Raw genomic sequence first — 19,335 nt, forward strand, 5'->3', positions numbered from 1 at the left:
TTTCTGTCTTGCCGGTGTAAAGTCGCCTGAAGTCGATATTTATTGTGTTTTGCGTTTGAACTAATTTGTGTCTTATTTTCATATTATTATATTGTTTGATAAGTAAATTTTGCATATAATAATCGGTAGGTTATAGTAATGTGTATATTTTTTATTTTACTAAATTTCATTATAACTCATCTAAAATACCATATTGAATTGTAAAACAGATTTTTCTCTATTGTACTCTATTTTGTTTTTATTTCAGTAAAACTGCTTGGAAGTGAGTGACAGTGAATCCGAATAAGCAAATCTACTACTATTTACCTATCCACAGTATTTCCTCTGCAGAAAATTTTTAAATTTCAAGGGATTTGCATACAAAAAGAGTACTTATATTATTAGTATATGTATGACAACAAAAATAAATATTTCGCCTGAATCTCTAGGAGAAGTAAAGGTTTTACGCTACTGAAAATATATTTTTTATTCAATTATAACCAAAACAAAACATTTAAAAAAAAATTAGATCACTTTTTAACCATAATTTCAAAATTAATGTGTACGTTAAGCTGTAATAATGGGTTCGAGGTGGTTCAGGCGATCTTAACTACGTCACACTCCTGGGCCAGCTGTCAAATGTCATGCGCAATATCATACCTTGTGTATTCATTGTACCATGGTTCGCGATTATTGTGACTTAACAGTTTCGACTTTTGCCTCGGTTAACTAAGGGGCTCGGATATCCTAGACTCGGTTAATCGCGAGTCTACTGTATATTTATATATGACAACATAAACAATTATTATAAATAAATATTTACATGTGTATAGCTTAACTGTAAACCCCTAAAAATATTTTTTGTGGGTGACTTTAATAATATGGTCGCCCACTGTATGTTAAACATTCTCACAATAATTAATGTAATTGCATCAATTGCATAAAATTAAATATAGAACGAGTCCGTCGCTGGTTTGCGGAGGGCAAACACTAAACAGATAACTTATCTTTGAAGTGATAAGATAAAAAATTATACGCCACCCGATGTGAAACTCGGTCTTATGCTTATCAAACGATTTACGCTACGGCACGATACGAGTGTCATTACCTTCTTGCTCGTTATTACCAATTCACAGCCAAAGGACTACCCCCGTTGTTATTCCTACTATTGTTGCTGCTAGAGCTGTCTATAAACATTGCCGTAAAAATCGATCTGATCTGACGTGGTGTTTTCAAATAGGTACAAATTGCCCCCGGTTCGGTTGGTCGGTTTTCTTTCGCTACAAACGGCCTTTTGATGAATGAAACCGACCGCGGAAAGAGGCTTGTGATATTATTTGGGCTTCGCACATTCGTTTTGTGAAATTGCCCAACATTGTAGGATATGAAGTTTGCTTTTTTCGGCGAAAACACGTGGTTTCAAAAGTACAGGTATGTACTATTTGTTTTCCCAAATACTCATTTGTAAGGTTGACATTAATATTTATAACTATTAAAATTAGAATTTAAATAAAAGTAGATTATATTTTTTCTATCTTATTAAAACTGATTTAAGAGCAAACGTTAATACTTCTTTTATACAATTAAACTAGTTTGATATCTAAAGTTCACTGAATAGTACTTTATTGTGGGTTTTCTCTGTTTTGGCCCAAATTACACAGGCTTTGTAATTTATAGCAGCTAAAACTCTTGTCAGTAAACTTCTTGCTAGCTAAAAATTTCTTCTAACAACCGATAGCACTGGTTAATTTCTGTTTTAATTACGTGTTTTGCCTTACGTGGTATTTCCATTTTACTAGTTTTAGCGAATGTGTAGCTCCAGCATTTTACTTCACGTTTGTTTACTTTATTTTCTTATGTATTATTCGTTCACCAAACTGTACTAACTTTGATTCATTTAACTTAATCCTTTTCTTTTTAATCGTCTTACTTATTTTTATTGTCCATTTCTTTTCGCTGATTGAATTTACGTCCAGAGGCGTTCTGTTCAGCGAAAACATCTGTACCAGTAGATACAGTACATGCGCGCAGGCTCTGCGAAACTGAAATGAATAAAGAAAAAAGATTATTTCTCACAGCAATCTGTAGTTCTGTTAAATGCGTAATACAGATAACTCTATACAGTGTTGTCATAGTTATACAAAATATAGATTCTATTGAAAACAAATATTAATAGAATTTATTTTTTTTCTTTGTTATTTAGTTATGCCTCAAACCTCAAAGGGTCATTGGAGTAAAGGAAAGACCATGTATAAAGATCTGTTAGTAATTAGGCGATGATCAGTGAATCTCAAACAATTTTTAAAATTTCAAATTTAATTCCAATCACTTGAAAAGTAAATTATTTAATTTCATATATTTTATATTCACCAAGAATGTTGGATTTTGTTCTGGTAAAAGGAAATGGAATGAATATAATATTTATATATAATTTATTAATCACTATAAAATTTATTTTGTTAATGACATTTTAAATATAGTAATAATTCAGTTGAGTATGCTATACTCGTCATCCAGACTTCATTTATCACGTCCACTGCTGGACATAGGCCTCCCTTAAACTCATCCATTCTTTACGATTTTGTGCTTTTTGTTGCCAATTTTTGGTGATACGCCTGATGTCGTCAGCCCAACGTGTAGGTGGTTTTCCTCTACTACGTTTGTCTGCTCTTGACCTCCAATTTGTAATTTTGCTCGCCCATCGTGAGTCGTGCATTCTCGCTACATGCGTTCTGCAACATCAGCAATACTCGTCCTTCTTCGCAGATCTTCGTTTCGTATTCAGTCCCGCAACGTCTCTCCCAGCATAGACCATAGACCGTTCGATTCTTCTCTTTGGTGTAGTTGGTTACCCAATCTCCGGTAAGGTTGCTCAGGTTTGCCGGGGTTCACCCGTATGATTAGGCCACACTTCTTGGAGGTGCGGATAGGAATTGAGTAGGAATGGTTAGTTAAAACCTTGTATTGCGCATCACTACTCCTTTGAACCCCCCCTTTGATATACTATACAATATACTAATTACTAATTAAGATTACTAAATAAACTAAAAATTAAATACTAAATAAACTTACACATAATTTAATTAATTTTATTTAATTAAATTTCTGGTGATTTTTGCCTTTGCACATTGGTGTAAATTGCATAATAATACCTATTATTTACCGTATAACGTCACTCAATGAAAATACTTTTATTCAATATCTGATACTTCACTTTCAGAGTCGTTACTAGTTGAATTATCAATGCGAATAATTAGAGGTCGTACCTCATCCACAACTGGCTCATTTGAAATGACTAAACGATTAGATCTTCCGTGTGTCTAATACAATTTTGCCATTGTTCTGCCTTTATCTGTTCTAGCGATTCTTTCCATAAACTAAGAACGCTAGCATCACCTGTTATTTAAAAAATTAAGTTTGCGTCGGGAATAAAGCCCTCATCATTTCCGGCATGCAGTATGATGAATCTTTTACCATTACTGAAACGGCTAGAGGAATAGCATTTCGTGGTGCCATCTTGCCAGGATGATTTTGACATATTTCCTTTAGCGAAAATCCAAGTTTCGTCTAAAAATACAACTTGCCTTTGATGGTCACAGGTTTTTTTATTGATGTATTTTCTTAAAAAATGCCACCGTTTTGATACAACATTGGAGAGTTCACACAATACTTGTCTATTATTTCTCTTTTTATATTGAAAATATAAATGTTTCAGAACTCTCGACAAACTGTTTAAACTAATATCACAAGGGTCCTTCTGCCTTATTTTTTGCAACACAGCACTCTTTGTTACATGTTCTTTGGCATTAAAAATATCATATAAAATATTTTTAATTGCTAACTTAATTGACTGGAACAAATCTAAAGTATTTGGATGTCGACGATTTTTCCGATTTACTTTACTTATTTCATCCTCACTCATGCTATTAATTCTCCGGAATTCTCTCTGAGATACTGCAAGCATCAAATGTACGTTTCTGAACTGCAATAATAGATGTCAATGGACTCATGTTATTTTTTTTCCTAATTAAAATAACTTTCCACTTTCAGCACTAAACGCCGTTCTTCTGGAGATAACACTCTACGTTTCGACTGTCTTTTATTTTATTACAAATTGCTTATTTTACTTTATTTAAGCACCACTATGAATAAAACTACTACAACTTGAAAAGGATGAGGAGTCCTACAACAGACAAAGCAATCGAACACAAACCGCCGATACTATATCGTATAACAACGATAAGTTAAACACTGAGATTGCAAAAATTGTTCGCATGTTTTAAATAATGATTTTGCCAATTGACCATTTTACTTAAGGATTTTTCACCTAAGAAGACCGCTTTGCCATTAAATGCTGGTAACTTTATTACTAGCGGACCAGATAAGCGGCGATATATTTTACACTACATTTATGAATACCATTTTACTGCTCTGTTGTTTCAATCAGCACTGCTCAACAAGTTATCGTTTATTGGTTTATAATTTTATTGCAATGTTAATTTTTTTTAATTTCTTTTGACGTATCGTAATAATGTAGGTTTGCCCAATAATTAAAGTTATGCATTTACAAGAACATATTATTTGAAAAATAAGGAGTAAATACCATGTGTCATAATAATTGTAATCTCAGGAAAAAAGACAGTTAAGATTTTATACACACTTAAAAAATTTGTTTTAGTAATGTATTTCTTAAATCCACACAATCATTGAAAAATGATTCATGCTGTTTAAAATATCTTTCTGTTAAGATGAAATTCAAACGTCATCATATTTCTCTTCTGTTTATCGTTAAAAATTAATTGATGGCCGTGGGTTGTATTTTTGTGTTTTAATAATTTAATAAAATACATAATCAGCAAAAACCTTATTTAAAACATGCGAACGGTTTTGCAATCACAATCAATACAGTGTTTATACTTGTTTAGCATTGGCTGTTAAATAAAATTTGTGTTGGATTGTTTTGTCTGTTGTACAACCCTCGTCCTTTTTGGGGTGTAGTAGTTGTATATAAGTACCTATTTTTTATAGTTGTATAGTGAAGCGGTACTTTAAAGCAAAATGAGTAATTTGGTAGAAAATAAAATAAAATAAATAAAAATAAAATAAAAACAATATTAAATAAAATACAGTCGAAACGTAGAGTGTTATCTCCAGAAGAACGGCGTACAGTTCTAAATGTTCTAAATTATAATGTTATTAGTATAAAAGATTAGTGTATATATATATATATATATATATATATATAAATATATGTATATATATATATATGTATATATATATATATATATATATATATATATATATATATATATATACTAAGATATTAAATAATACTAGATCATTTAATTTTGAACTATCAACAAAAATGTAATAAGTATATGATGACAAGTATATATTTGCTGGTAACACGATCTTCACAGATATCGCCGCCGTTGTACATATTTCTTTGTCGATAACATTCCTTAGATAACATGAATCATTTTTCAATATATTGCATATCACTAAACTATATTGCAAAGGCATAACTTAGATCAGCGGTGCTCAAAAGGTCGATCGCGATCGACCGGTCGATCGCCAAAGTTTTTGAAGTCGATCGCGATTCATGGAGAAAATACGGGGACTGTCCTGACTCACCACACGTGCATGGTCGAAATAATTATGATGCTATGTACTTTTCTTTGCAATTTGGCGAGTCAACCGATATGACTGATACCGCCCAGTTGTGTATTTTCATTCGGATGGTATTTTCTGACATGTTGGCCAAAGGAGAATTGTTAACAAGGCTGCCTCTGAAAGAAAAAACTCGGAGCGGAGAAAATATATACAACGTTTTTATAAATTTTGTGAAACAATACGAGCTATCGATTTACAAACTCGTATGTATTACAACAGATGGTGCACCATCCATGGCTGGCGTTAACAATGGATTTGTTGCATTATGTCGAGCTAACGATGAATTTACATCGAATTTTACCATCATATGAAATACTTGTGGATGATATGCAGTGTCATGCATCAACATCCAAATAAAATTAATATGAAAAACATGACTTTAATTACAACTCCCTGTAGTGAAAAAAAAAAAAAAAATACAGATATTAAATGAAAAGTAAAAAATTAAAAAAATATACCTATGTCAATAAAAGATTTGATTCGCAACAATTGTCAAAATTTAAAAGTCATAAATCATCATCAGAATCATCTGTTTAAATTTTTAGCATACTTCTCGTTTTAAAATAATTTCATATAAATGCAATTATTATTTTTAAACATAGTTGTTTTATATCATAATTAAATTTACTATCAAATGATATTTATTTATATTTTATTATAATTTAATATTTCGTTTGAATTTGACAGGTCTGTCTTGTGAACAATGTATGCTTTGTTAATACGTCAACAGGTTTCGAATTGACCTGCAATATGCATACTTGAACACCTTTGTATACATTCCGCTTATATTGTCATAGCCCTACCCACGACTATCGCTAATCGAAATATTATGATTTTCGAGAACATTTGTAATTAAATTGTGTAATGCATTTCTGGTCCTCCCTGAATAATTAAAAAATTCTAAGAATTGTTCATGCACTTCATATATATGTTGTCATGAAGATATACGTATCGTAATATAAATGTTAGCTGTTATGTGACTTATCTGGTGTAACATCTATTATAATCGAAAAATATTTTGGTAGATACTTTTCGTTCTGACAAAATTGTGTTTACTACTTGCGTCGCACAAACCGATATGAACTCGTCTTGTATTTCCTCTGACAAATGGAATTTTCTCAAATTCTCTAACATTTCTAGAAATTAGTCATTATTTGGATCACCAATTAATGGGAAACCTCGTTCCGCGAGAAATAGTATGACGTCAAGATAAACTGTTAACAATTCCCGCTAGGTTTGAGTTTCGTTTTCCATTTTTTACAACGTAAATTATCTGCTCCTGTGATTATGTTTCATACTATTTTCCAGTTGTCTCCATTTTAAACAGCAATTTTTGTAGTTTGTACTACTTTCGTGCTCTGGAATTCTATTATATTACTTCATACATATATTTTTTTAAATTTAAATTCAGTTTCTCGATTTGTAGCGGTTATATTGCCTATCATATTGGGATCACTTATAGGAGGTTGAAAATTGGGGACAAAAATTGCTGTGCTGGGGATAGGGTAATCTAAGCAAACCGGAACGTTTGCGAACGGCTACTCTAGGTTTGATGGGAGAGCTGGATCGTAAGTAAGTGAATAAAAAAAGGTGGACTGGAAAGGGGTAACTACATAAAGTGAATCAAAAAGGTACTTACATGTATTTCCTGGGCAACACAACACAAGAAGGTTCCTAAGCTATTTAAAGTGGACGCCACTTAAAAGAATCTTCCTGCTGGATGGAAATATAATCTTTTCTTTCCTAAAAATACATCAAAATGTTTAGAATCTTTTTAAAGGAAATAATACTACACTTGGTTTAGGGAGAAACATTACATATTGATTATTATTTCACCATAAACAGTTACCAATACAAATAATAATAACAAAATACAAAAACGACTTACAATGGTGCTATCGGTTTACAACTCTAGACGTTGGGTACACTATTTGGGCGACATTTTGTAGCGGTTCCAACAACTAGTTGTAACTATTGAAATCATCATCATCAACTAACCTCTCACGTCCACTGCTGAACATAGGCCCATGCTTTTCTACTTAGTCCGATTTTGTGCCATCTGAATCCAATTTGTAGTCACTCTTTTTATGTCATCTGTCCATCTCGTTGGGGGTCGACCTCCATTTCTGTTAACTTGTATTCGGGGTCTCCATTCCAAAATTCTTTTTGTCCACCGGTCATCAACTGATCTTGCTACATGACCTGCCCGGTTCCACTTTAGTGTTGTTATCCTTTCAATAACGTCTGCTACTCCTGATCTTTTGCGTAAGTAGCATTGGGTATTCTATCATGTAGAGAAATCCCTAATATTATTCTATCCATTGCCCTTTCCACAACTTGTAGTTTACTCACTGTTGTTTTTGTGAGTGTTAGGGTTTCTGCGCCGTAAGTCATCAATGGCAAAATACACTGATTACATACTATTCTTTTTAGACACATTGGAATCTTAGACCTAAAAATATCCTTCATCTTTCCAAATGCAGCCCAAGCGAGGTTTATTCTTCTTTTCAGTTTCAGCTCGATTGTTTGGTTGTCTCGACTTATTCTGATCTCATGGCCCAAGTATTTATAGGAGTCAACTGGCACAATATCTTTGTCTTCTACTGAGATGTTTTTGTTGTGGACTAAATTTGTCATAAATTGTGTTTTTGAAAAATTTATTTTAAGACCAACTCTTTTTGTGGCAGTATGGAGTTCTTGGAGCATTATCTTGGTGCCTGATCAAAGGTGTCTGCAATAAGAACGATATCATCTGCAAATTTAAGGTTATTTAAAAATTTTCCATCTACATTGATGCCCTTTTCGTTCCAATCTATTGTTTTACAAGCGTATTCTAGCAAAGTTGTAAATAATTTAGGAGACATGTTGTCTCCTTGCCGAACGTCTCTTTTAATACGAAAGGTCTCAGTATCTTCATTAAGTCTTACACAGGCTGTAGCATGCTGATAGATGTATCTGATGAGGCATATGTATCGGTGATCTATTCTACATTGTGTTAGAGCTTGGAGCATTTCACTTTGATTGACCGTATCAAATGCTTTTTCAAAGTCGACAAAGACAAGTATTAGGGGTCTATTATATTCAATGGTTTTTTTAATCAACGACTTAATGGTTTGCAAATGATCATTTGTTCCGTGTCCAGCTCTAAATCCTGCTTGCTCGCAAGGTTGATAGAAGTCTAGTTTTGATGTCAACCTATTAGTTTTTATCTTCATAAACAACTTATAAACGTGAGATAACAAGCTAATAGGTTCTTTAGCTCTGTTATATCTCCCTCTTTCTACATGACTACTATAACAGCTTTATTCCAATGAGATGGTGTAACCTCTTTTGAAAGGCATAAGTTATATAATTGTATCAATGCTTTCAATACTGTCTTTCCTCCTGCTTTAACTACCTCAATAACGATTTGGTCATCACCAGCTGCTTTATTGTTTTTCATTCGATTTAATGACTTTGAGACTTCTTCGATTATTATTTCTGGGATATCCTCTGAACCCACATTCTGGACTTTTCTCAACTTGGTGCCGTCGTACCGGCTCTTGGCATTCCTCAATCCTCAAGCAATCTTCGCAGCGGGCCAATCAGAATTTTTTTCAGTGACGCCTTTCAAAGGAAATTGGACCTTAACATGGCTTGGGTTTGAAATTCGCAGAATTTAAAACGTAAAATATGAATTATTTTACTACGCAGTGAAATTTTTCTTCGATTTGTCCAGGCACTTACGTCACAATATAAACAAAAACTCAAATTGAATCAACATTAAATATTCGATGGTTATAAGGAATTTATACATGCTACAGATTACAGGACGAACATTATGCAGTTTATCGTAATCAGCATCATTTGTATCTTTATTAGATTGATTATCACTGAAGTATTAGACCAGTGGTCACATATGGATGTGAAACGTGGACCCTCTCAACCACTGATGAAAATCAACTGAGAATATTTGAGCGCAAAATACTAAGGAAGATATTTGGACCAACCCAATGCAGCGATGGTTCGTGGAGAATTAAAATGAATCACGAGCTGGATGAACTAATGCAGAGCGCAGATATTGTCAGATTTGTAAAGTCACAAAGACTAAACTGGCTTGGTCACCTAGAAAGAATGCCAGATAATCGAGCTGTAAAAGTAGTCCAGAGATGGAAGCCCCAAGGAAACAGAACAAGAGGAAGGCCCCGTAAAAGATGGATAGACGACGTAGAGAGGGATCTTAAAACCATGAACATCAGGCAGTGGCGAAGGAAAGTATCCGACAGGGCAGAATGGAAGAACATTGTTAAGCAGGCCAAGACTCACAAAGGGTTGTAGCGCCATTAGAAGAAGAAGAAGATCACTGAAGTATAGGTTTTCCATTATTTTTTTAAAGTTTTTAGCTGAAAATTTAGAAGAATTTAGAAGTTTTTAGTTATTCACAGCTAGCACCCCAAGTATTGGGTCTGAGCTTCAGTAATTTTTCAAATGAGGTAACTTAATTCCATTATTATTTGCAGTCCAATGAAAGCCTCCATTTCTGTTTCGTCAACGTCTATCCAATTTTTTATATTTTTTTTTGTGTTGCGTATTTATTTGAATTTATTATTATATAATTCATTATTTATTTAAAATAAATTAATTATTTTCATTGACGTCAACGACATCTTCAGTAACGGGGGACTCTGGTAAATCCAAATCTTATTGAAACGTTTAGATGCTAGATCCACTGCATTAAAAAATGTGTGTTATCCAGTTCTGCCAATTTTTTGTCGGCGTTCGGGTCACATTCTGCTTCTAAGTCAGTATCATCTTCAGGAAGGAAGAAAAAGTACAACATCTCTTCCATATGATCACGTCTTTCAAAATTTCACAAACGGGATGAACAAAACGTCTCGTTATTTTATACATATTACGAAAAGAAATATAAAAATAGCTCTTAACGTATAAGAAATCTAATGAAAAAAAAGTTACAGTAGTTGCTTGGGACATACTTTCCATCTTATTAACCAACCCTTTAAGGCTTGGTCGTCCAAAGCTTTTATTCAGTAAAACGATGCAAAAGTATAACTAAGGTCATAATGTATCCTTTTGTCATTATGTTTTTTTCATTGCGGTCCCGAAAATTTTACTGATTAAAATCAACCGCTTGTTCCATTTGTTAAGAAAATTGTGTTACTAAATAAAAAAACCACTTTAGACAACGTTTTTTTCAAAAGACAATTATTGTAAAAGACAATTACAAATGAAAAGTTGTAAAATATTCCAGACAAAGGGCAACATCACATTTTTTGCATGTCATGTGAGCTCGCCTTGGCTTCTTCTCTGTGCTACAGAAATCCCATCGCCAAAAAGTACCTTTTACAGGTAAATGTTCACCAACCATCGAACTTCAAACTACAGGATTAGTAGACACCTTTCGTTCTTTAATCTTGTTTATTTTACGAAATGTTGTCGCTACAAGACCCCTTCGTTTTCTACTCGAAAAATTATTTATGAGCTCATTGGCAAAAAAGCTGCAATATGCCAAATGTGACATAGGCTTGCGTGAATTTCTTTTTATTCCAAGATTATACAATACATAACTGTTTACTACTGTAGCATTTAGGATGTGGTACAATAGTTTCATCCACCATTTTCTGGATTTCCAAGAAATATCATACAAGAAAGCATCTACTCGAATCTGTCGACGCCTCCCATAAACCGATTTTAATCTGCTTCTTCTTCTTATAGTGCCGTCTCCACTAATGAAGGTTGGCTATTCTGTTCCCTGTCTCTTCCCATTCTGTGCAACACCATTTCGTTCGTAAAAGGATCGGTCCATGGTATCTTCAAAATTCTCCTAAAAAGCCACATCTCAAAAGCCTCCAGTTTTCTCATTAAGTCAACATTAACAGTCCAGGCTTCGACACCATAAAGAAGAATAGAGTAGATATAACATTTTAACATCCGATATCGGATTTGCAGATTGAGTCTTTGGTTACTCAGAACTTTCATCATCTTCACAAAGGCTGCTCTTGATTGCTCTATTCTTGAGCGAATTTCTGATTTCGGATTCATATGTTCCGTAATCCAAACTCCTAAGTATTTCATTTTGTCCACTTGCTCAATATCTTTTTATCTGGATTCTTGTAATGACTTTGCCCCTCTTACTGATAACCATGGTTTTTGTTTTCTTCATGTTTATTGTTAAACCAAACTGTTCTCCAGTATTACAAATTGTGTTTAGTAACGTCTGTAGGTCTGTCTCACTTTCAGCGATAATGACTGTATCGTCAGCATAACGGATGTTATTTATATTTTCACCATTTATCTCGATCCCTTCTGTACAGTTTTCAAGTACTTACGTAAATAACTCTTCGGAATATATATTAAATAGTAATGGTGAAAGTACACAACCCTGTATCACTCCTCTACTTATCTGTTGCGCATCCGTGCTATTTCCATCTAATGTTACCACAGCCTGTTGGTTCCAATAGAGATTTCTCATTATGTTAATGTCATTTTGTCAAGACCTTTTCTCTTTGGACATTTCATGAGAATGTTATGTTTAACTTTGTCGAAAGCTTTCTCATAGTCTATAAACGCAAAGAAAAGATCTTTTTTTTTGGTCTCGACATTTTTGGGCAAGAGTTGTGAAACTATACAGAGCTTCCACTGTTCCGAAGCCGTTACAAAAGCCAAACTGTCTATTACTCATATCCGCTTCGCACTTTCTGAATATTCTTGCATGTATAATCTTTAAAAATGTTTTTAATAAGTGTGAAATTAAGCTGATTAATCTATAATCATTACAGTGTTTGGGGTTCTTGGTTTTTGGTAGCGAAACAAAGGTCGATAGCAGCCATTCTGTAGGTATCTCACCAGATTCGTATATGTTGTTGAGTCTAGTTATTGCACTTAAACTGTCTTCGTCTATAAGTTTAATCGGCTCGATATGAACTTTATCTGGACCAGGGGCTCTGCCAGATTTTAAGTTGTTTATATCATGTTGGAGTTCAGATTTTAATATTATTGGAGCTTCCTCGTTATCAATTTGTGTTGGTTCCGTTCTTGTGTCCATGAAAAGGTCTTCAATATATTTAGTCCATACTTCTTTTATTTCAATTGGGTTATTAATAGGTTTATTGTTTTTGTCAATTAATCGGTTGGGTGTATTTGTTCGTGATTTTCCAGATAATTCTTTCACTTTTTTATGTAAATTATAATGATCATGCTTTTTCTGCAATTCTTCCACTTCGATGCGTGTTTCCATCATCCACTTTTCCTTAGCCTCTTTTATTTTGTTCCTTATTAATTTATGTTTTTCTCTGTACTTATTTGGGTTTTTGTTTCTATATTTTCTTCTTTGTTCCATGATTTCCAAGGTTTGTTTAGTCATCCAAGGTTTTCGGCTTTCTATTTTCTTTTGTGGAGTTTCTTTCTATGTTTTTATAACAGAATCTTTGATTTTATTCCACATAATGTTCACATTCTCAGTGTTTTTCATTTCTGATGTTAATTTCTTCCTTTCTTGATTGATATAAGTTGAAACCTCAACACGGATTTAATTTATCTTGAGTAACTGAGCATTCACCTTAGAACTTTTGGATTTTATTATCTTTTTTACCCTCAGTTTTATTTTTGAGACAATGAGGTTATGGTCTGACGGGACATCTGTTCCAGGAAACGTCTTAACGCTTACAATGGAATTTCTAAATCTTAGATTGGTTAGAATAAAGTCGATCTGATTTCTAATGCAATTTTGTTCATTGTCCTGTGGTGACCTCCAGAATATACAGTCTACGGGGTGGTAATCGAAACCATGTATTCATAATCGCCAGGTTTTATTCTTGACAAAATTGAGCCAATCTGTCGCCTCTAGCATTCCTTATTCCGAAACCATAATCACCTATTATATTGTCGACTCGGCCTTTTCCTATCTTTGCATTTAAATCACCCATTATTATAGTAATTTCATCCTGTCTTGTATATTGTAGTTGTTTGATTTGTTCATAAAAATGTTCTATTACCCTGTACCCTTACCCTGTATTTGTAATAATAGCATTGCGATAGCGATTTTATTCCAGCTCATTCCGTACTCCAGCTTTATTAGTACGCTTTACAGTTCCTTTTTTAGCAGGATTATACATATTGCTGATCACCACAACACATTTTTTACCTCTATATCTCCATTTTACCACAGATATATCTCCAGTTTGAGCAAAGTCGGAATCTCCCAGTTTTGTCTTATATTTTAAGACTTCGTAAAAACTCTTTTGGGTAATATTTTCGGTTAATTCTAAATGTCCCACAGTCAAATGATTCTCTTTTAGATAGTTCTTGTAGAAGAGGAATACTGCTAAAAAAATTGTCGAAGTAAAAGTAATAACCTTTATTCCACACGTATTTTGACAGAGATAGAACAACCCTTTCACCTAATGAGTAATTGTCGCTTTCAGTGGACTTACCTTGGTACACTTCAAACGAATACATAAATCTCTTTGTTAATATTATCAATCAGTGGATGTACTTTGTATAGTTTGTCAAAATTGGTTTCACCTTTTTTATTTTGGTATTTTTGAATTATAATTTATATGGATGAAACGTAATATTTGAAGGAACCGCTTTTGAGACATTACTTCGCAGATTCTCTCTACATTAAAATTTTTATCACTTGACCAGTATAATGTGAAAGTCGGTAAGGAATGAAATCCCATTATGACGAGCATCCCAAAAATGCATTGAGCTCCTGAACGTTCAAATTTAGTGTCATCCCATGCTGCTGGGCATATAAATTAGACTGCTCTACTATGCGCTACAGCATATTTTGACCTAAAAGTTGGTGGAATATGGACATTGGAGAGTCAACGTTGATGATATGTCAGTCAACTAGTTGAAATATATTGTCAAAGACCTTTAGGTTTAAAACGACAAATATAGATATGGAATCAAAGCTCAAGAAATCATCCAACATATTACCAGAGACTACCAGACATTTGTAGGAACTAATTATAAAGAACGACATGACTCAAGAAAAGATTCTTCATCAAGAACTAACCAACAAACTCTACTCCTCCAAACCAACCATCTCCGTTATTATCAATATGTCCCGTACAGAATGCTTGAAAACGACAACTACAAGCTATACTGGGACCTCATTGTGCACACAGACCAATCAGTGGAATATAATGGACTGTATCTCATGCTAGTTAATAAACTAATTAGACAAACAACACTAATTGATGTGGTGATTCATAATAACAATAATCTGCGTGTTAAATATAACGAGAAGATTGCCAAGTACACAGATCTTAAGATCAAAATAAGAAGAAAATGGACAATGTATTCAAACGATACTCTCTCTATTCTCTCTACTAGTGGAGTCATTTCGAAGAACTTCCTAGAAAACATAACATATCTGGGTTTGAGTATACATAAGATCCATAAGATCATGCAGAAAGCGGTATTGCTCTAAACATCCAGACGCTTAAGAACGTTTTTGGGAGATACTCCGACGTACCAGGTTACCTAGGGTTCTAGGGTGTGGTTTAAATCTAGAATAATATTATAAGAGTATTATTTGTTCTCCCATACATACAAACTGTTCATGAAGATAATAACAAAACGGCTTGTGAACAAACTGGTTAGTTACCAACCTTGCGAATAGGCTGGGTTCCGCTCCAGATACGAAACAAATGATCTACAAGTTATTACAACGCTAATAGAAAAGTGCACAGAATACAACAAGCCTATCTTTCCTGTGGCGCACCCAGGGGGGGTTTTGGGGTTAAAATTCCCCCCAGGGCATATAAAGTAAACAATATATAAAGAATAGTAGGAAAATGTCCATACCTTTTAGGAATAATCACAGAAGTATACTGGGATAACACTACTTACCTAAAAATCGGATATAGACTATCAGAGCAAATAAAAGTAACTAAAGGACTAAAACAAGGATGCAGTATGTCACCCTTACTGTTAAATTTATATATTGAGGCAGCCCTCCAAAATTGGAAATTGGAAAAACCCCTGCCAGGGAATGGGAATCCCCATAGGAAATGACGTACTGTTCTCCCTGAAATTTGCGGATGACGAAGTCATCCTAGCTCAAGATTCTTATGATCTAAAATTTATGATAAAGCGTCTATAGAGAGAATATTTAAAATGAGGGTTACAAGTCAGCATGAAGAAAACAGAATATTTACTTAGTTATCAATTCAGATGCTAGGTTTGAAGTGTTGATAGACGAGGACGTGGAAATCAAACAAGTGGAAAAATTTAAATATTTAGGTCCACTCATTGCTAAGAATGGCTTGGGAGAAACCGAAATTAAACACGAATAAATCAGGGACGTAAAATTATAAAATATCTGAACACCTTATGGTGGGATCACAACATGTCCAAAAGGAACAAGAAAAGAATAGGGCAAACCCTGGTTGAACCAGTTCTTTGTTATGGCTCTGAAATATGGACAATTATTGCAGACGTGAAGAGAAGATTGTTGGCAGTTGAAATGGATTATGTGAGAAGAAGTGCTAGAACATCAAGGCAGGAAAGGAAGACCAACGAATCTATAAGAAATAACATGAATGCTACAGAAACGTTCATTGACAGAATAGAAAGAAGAGGTTCAAAATGGTTTGGACATCTATTGAGAATGCCTGACGAACGTTGGCCCCAAAAAGTTCACAAATGGAAGCTCCCTGGAAGAAGAAAAAGAGGTAGATCTCGACGCTCATGGAATGAAGGAATTAGAAGATCGATGGAATCGAGATTTTTGGAGGAGGAGCATACCTTGGACTGGGAGGATTGGCGGAGGAGAACGGGAATACGGCGATAACCGTCTCCAAAATGTATTGTATTTACAAGTTGGATTTATTTCAAACGTCAATAACCTTATTTTAACCTTGAATTGTGGCTTATTCCCATTAAAATAGTAATTACTTTAAAATACCACAAGAAAATAGATTCAGAACAATAGATAAGATCTAGATAAGAGAAGGGAGTGTTCCAAAAATATCATAAGCCTTAGAGTGGCCACCCCACTTTCGGAGTACGGTACGTGCGACAGTCAACTACGTACAAGTAAGAGAGGGTGGTTTTAGTCAGAAGGCAGGATAATAGATACCTGAATGCGTAGCGGTTTGGCTCCGCTATCTTTGGTACTTTAAATTAAACTAAAACCTAAATTTTAGGGACTCAAAATAGAGGTAGCATAAAAAGTTTCAAAACCACCCCTAAGACAAATTCTGGGTGCGCCACTCTATCTTTCTTATATGCATAGACTATGAAAAGGTGTTTGAGTTTGATACTATAGATCATCATAAAATGCTTCGAGCATTGACTGACTGTCGCATCGACTACCGATATATTGCCTTGATTAAGAGTATCTATGAAACTGGCGAATTAGACAGGGTGATACTATCTCCCCGAAATTGTTTACAGCTGTACTCGAATATATGTTCAAGCAAATGATACAAAAGGATAATATGGGAATTAATATAAATTGAGAGGATCTAAATCACCTAAGATTATAATATCTATTGGAGTTGATAAAGCTACAAAAGTACTGGAAACGTTCTACAAAACAATTGGTCTTAAAGTTAACACCTCAAAGACAAAATTTATAACCAACCTTGTAGTCGGCTAGAAAATTCAGATTGAAAGCTATAGCATCGACCAAGTAATAGCTTACAAATATCTAGGACATGAGATTCGCGTATGCCGAGATAATCAGACAACTGAAATACAAAGAAGGATCGGTCTTACATGGTCTGCCTTTGATAGATTGAGCAGCATTTTAAAGTCTAATATTCCATAAACTAATTTTCGAAACCAAATTCAGATTTTTGCTTTAATCTGTGCCTTCTAAGAATTGCAAGGCAAAACATACGTTGATGTTAATAGAGACATGAGGATCTAAAAATTGCATTCCATGACATGTCTCCTCAACTAAGCAAAAATCCTTAGCGAATTTGGTTTCTAGTACTCGTACATAGTATATCGGTATAAAAGGAAAAAGACAGTTAAGATTTGATTTCACGTACAGTGCGTCTGTGTATCCGCTTATACGTATTTCACCCTAATAGGAATCATCAGAGACGCTAATTCACAGTCGCTCTGAAAGTGAAAATAAATCTTTTCTGTCTTAGGAAGCAACTCTAACATGGCTTCGTATAGACGCAAATAGCGACATCTGATATTAAAATCCGTAAACTAATTTGCATCTATACGAAGCCATGTTAGAGTTGCTTCCTAAGACAGAGATTTATTGTCTCTGATGATCCCTATTAGGGTGAAATACGTATAAGCGGATACACAGGCGCACTGTACGTGAAATCAAATCTTAACTGTCTTTTTCCTTCTAATAATCCAGTTTGTTTAAAAAGAAAGGTTTTTGACCAACCTGTTTTACCGGTCCTTACATATGATGCAGAAACTTAAACTCTCACAAAAGCAACATTAAATAAAATAAAAGTTACACAACACGCTGTTGCGTTCTGCACATACGATGACCTCAATATAACAATTGGGGTCATCAGAACGGGGAGAGAATATATTCTGTTCAATCCAGAACTCGCTGGTTTCCCCCTTTCGCATTGGGTATGTAAATCCCCATAGAAATAATAAGCAAGACGATCGTATGAAATTCTATTTAAAAATAAGTAAAATCAGTAAACAAATTATATACATTTAATTACAACAACTCCTTTATATCTGCAATTTAAAATACGCGTGACAAGTGCGTTGAGAAAGGTGAACGAATTAACGTAAAAACACAGCTGTTTGGAACTAAATATGGTACAATGGATATCTATACATCACACAAACAGGAATATGCTAGAATACGATACGACAGGCAATACCAAAGTCAATGCAATAGAATATTTTTGTGTATATATAAAGGCAAACAAACCAAACACTATTATAAGTAATAAGCATAATTACACATATCAATTAATAGTAAAATAAAATATACAATTAAACTATACAGTAAACACGCTAAAATGAATGTTTATATATACGTAAAATGTTATTTTAAAAGTTAAAATCCCGACACAAATGCGAAATAGCTAGTTCAGCACACAAGATGAATTTCTTAACAATATGCATATACTAGTAAACAGTACTCGATATGCCGCAATTTAATTTTGGCAACAAATAGTATAAGGTGTACTTTACCCCATGAAATGATAGCACCACCGCTATCGCAAACGATGTCTACAGCGACACACACAGGAACCACAAAGTTGATAATGCACCACCCTTACCGAATTTTACGACTCTCTCAGTCGCAAGACCGATACGAAGTGTCTCAGGCTCAGGTACTCTTAACCCACACACATAAAGAAGAAGAAGATTCGAGGATTCGAAGATAAAATTCGAACATGATTTTGTAGATGCGTCGCTTATCTCAAATACACATTTGTGTCATTTTGCAGATGGCCCGTCTCGTAATATGTAGTTTTTAACACAGATGTATTTTTGTACGGGCCGTTAGCTGTAATCTTGAAATACGGGGAGAATAAAAACTACCACAAAGTCTGTTAATGTTATATAAATGGTTATGTATAGTTGCGAAACTGCAACACACGCTATGGAAAGATCAATGTTAGGTATTACCATTAGAGGTAAAGTACCAAACCTAGAAATAAAAAGAAGAACAGGAGTCACGAATGCAGTTGACAAATAGCCATGGCTTACTGGGCTTGGGCCGGACAT

The 19,335-nt window shown here is 34.1% G+C and overlaps 1 protein-coding gene across 1 annotated transcript in view; it reads left to right on the plus strand.

Moving 5' to 3' along the window:
- The first annotated feature begins 388 nt into the window (after positions 1 to 388).
- Positions 389 to 19,335, plus strand: part of LOC140449555 (uncharacterized) — a 100,402-nt gene continuing 81,455 nt past the window's right edge. The window contains exon 1 of the mRNA XM_072542779.1: positions 389 to 1,410. The gene's annotated coding sequence lies outside the window, so the exon portion shown is untranslated. The remainder of the gene's footprint in view (positions 1,411 to 19,335) is intronic.

This window comes from Diabrotica undecimpunctata, chromosome 1, assembly GCF_040954645.1.
Source record: "Diabrotica undecimpunctata isolate CICGRU chromosome 1, icDiaUnde3, whole genome shotgun sequence".
NCBI classification, from domain to species: Eukaryota; Metazoa; Arthropoda; class Insecta; order Coleoptera; family Chrysomelidae; genus Diabrotica; species Diabrotica undecimpunctata.